Source organism: Orycteropus afer, unplaced genomic scaffold, assembly GCF_000298275.1.
Source record: "Orycteropus afer afer isolate SDZICR_OR568_19922 unplaced genomic scaffold, OryAfe1.0 scaffold00018, whole genome shotgun sequence".
Lineage (NCBI taxonomy): Eukaryota > Metazoa > Chordata > Mammalia > Tubulidentata > Orycteropodidae > Orycteropus > Orycteropus afer.
The window spans coordinates 5,725,189-5,727,215 of NW_006921605.1; positions in this window are offsets into that span (position 1 = coordinate 5,725,189).

The window sequence follows — 2,027 nt, forward strand, 5'->3', positions numbered from 1 at the left end:
GCCTGCGCTCGGTGTCCGCGTCCGGCCCGCACCGCTACGCGTGGAGGCGCCGCATTGTTCCTCGGAGGAGGCGGCCGAGCCGCGGCTGGGCGGCCGGGGAGCGGCGGCCGCGCGTACTCGGCGCGCCGGTGCCACCTGGTGGTCACGGTCCTGCGGCGCGCCCCGCAGCCCGGGAAAGGAGCAGGGTGTGGGCGTTCAGGCGGGACAGGTCTGGAGCGGCACCCCGGCCGAGGACCGAGGTGGTTCGACTCCTGCAGGGCGTGGGGGAGGTTGGCGAAAGGAAGAGACCCCTCCTTTCCACGCCCTCCGGCTGCCGCAACAGCAACCCTGGGCTTCTCACTGGCCCCTGAACACCTGCTCTGACCTCGCTTTGCAACACTGACGCGTCCTCTCCCCACCCGCCCCCTCCAGAAACTCCTGGGGTAAGGCGGGGAGGGGCGGGTTTTGCTTACTGATCTGAGTCCAAAGTCGGCCTGTGGCGCCAGGCCCTTCCACAGAGCCCAGAAGTGGGGGCACACGGGGGGTGGGTTTTGGGAGCACTGAGGAGGCGTGGGAGAGGGCCTGGGTCCTGCTCTCCCATTCTGCACTAAACAGTATATGACGCACTTAAGTCCCGGGGGGCCCCTGGGCCTCGGTTTCTCCACTATAGAAAGAGAGTGAGCAGAGGCTCTTGAACCACCGTCTAACTCTGAAAAGTGTAGAATTCAGGTTTCTGGCCTCTCCATGTCGTCCACCCCGTACACACACACACACACACACACACACACACTTCTTGACTTTGGAGATGATTTGCACTGCCTGGACAGAAGCTCCAGTGATCACCAGGGCGGGACTCTCCAACCCCGGACAGCACCCCCAGGCCGGATCTGAGGAAGAGCTTGGCTCTCCCAAAAGCCATCCTTGGGCCACGTGCAGACCTCGGTGCCCCACACTGGGAAGACCCCAAAGGCTCTTGTAAAGTGATGACAGGACCATGGCCCTGAGGGTGTCTGCCTGCCAGGCAGCGACTCCCCAGCCCAGTGAAGGACGGAAAAACTTCTGCTTCCCAGGTCCCACCCTGTTCCTTCCAACCCCACCCCCCGCCCCTCCCAGACAATTCTGAGGGTGGGAGGGGCTGCCTTTCCTGCTCCTGCTTCTGCATCAAACCCACCTGTCCTGTGTTCCGTGACCTCATCACCCTGCCCTCTGCTAACTTGTAAACGCGTGATGAATTGGTCTTGGCCAGGCTCATGTGTTACTCCAGCTAGGTAGCAAATTTGCATTTAACAAGGACATGCTGACCTCAGCAGCACAGTTTGTGATGAGAAACTCAGGCATCTTGGAGGAGTGGGTGGGTGAAGGCCATATTTGAGGGCAGGGGTCTTCAGCTGTGCCTGTAAATCACTCCTAGTGCCTGGGTGCCCACTTCTGCCACCAATCTAGACATTTAATCGCTGGGTCTCAAGGCCAAAGCCACATCCAGACGAAGAGATGAAATGGTCTCTGCAGTGGCGTGTCTCTTGTGGAAGCTCAAGGAGGTGCGCTGAGGCTGGGCTGGCACTGGAGGCCAAAGCTTCTGCAGAGCGGACTCTTGTCTCCCGGCGACCTCATTTGGGTCACCGTGGAACTGGGCTCCACAGCGTTTGCAGGGGCTGAGTTTTTGAAAGCAGACCGTCAAGCCTTTCATCCGAGGCGTCTCTGTGTGGACTCCAACCTCCACCCGTTTTCCGTGAGCCACAGAGCTCATTAACCATTCGCTCTGCTCAGGGCCTGGTGTCAGTCATCTGGGGAGGAGACCTTCCAGAATTCAGAAGGTCCTTCTGGACCTCACTGTCTGAGATCTGGACTTCAAGATGGGGAGTGGGGAGATCCCTCTGCCACTTGACCACAGGCTTGGGCCAAGCAGGGAAGCATCGCTGAGGCCAAGCGAACAAGTGTTTTACAAACTAGATTGCCCAGCTGCCTGCTCTCCTCAAACTCTATTTCCCTTTGGTCAGCCATGTCTGCTGTAATCCATGGTACCATGGACATTAGGGGAGTCCTTGTGT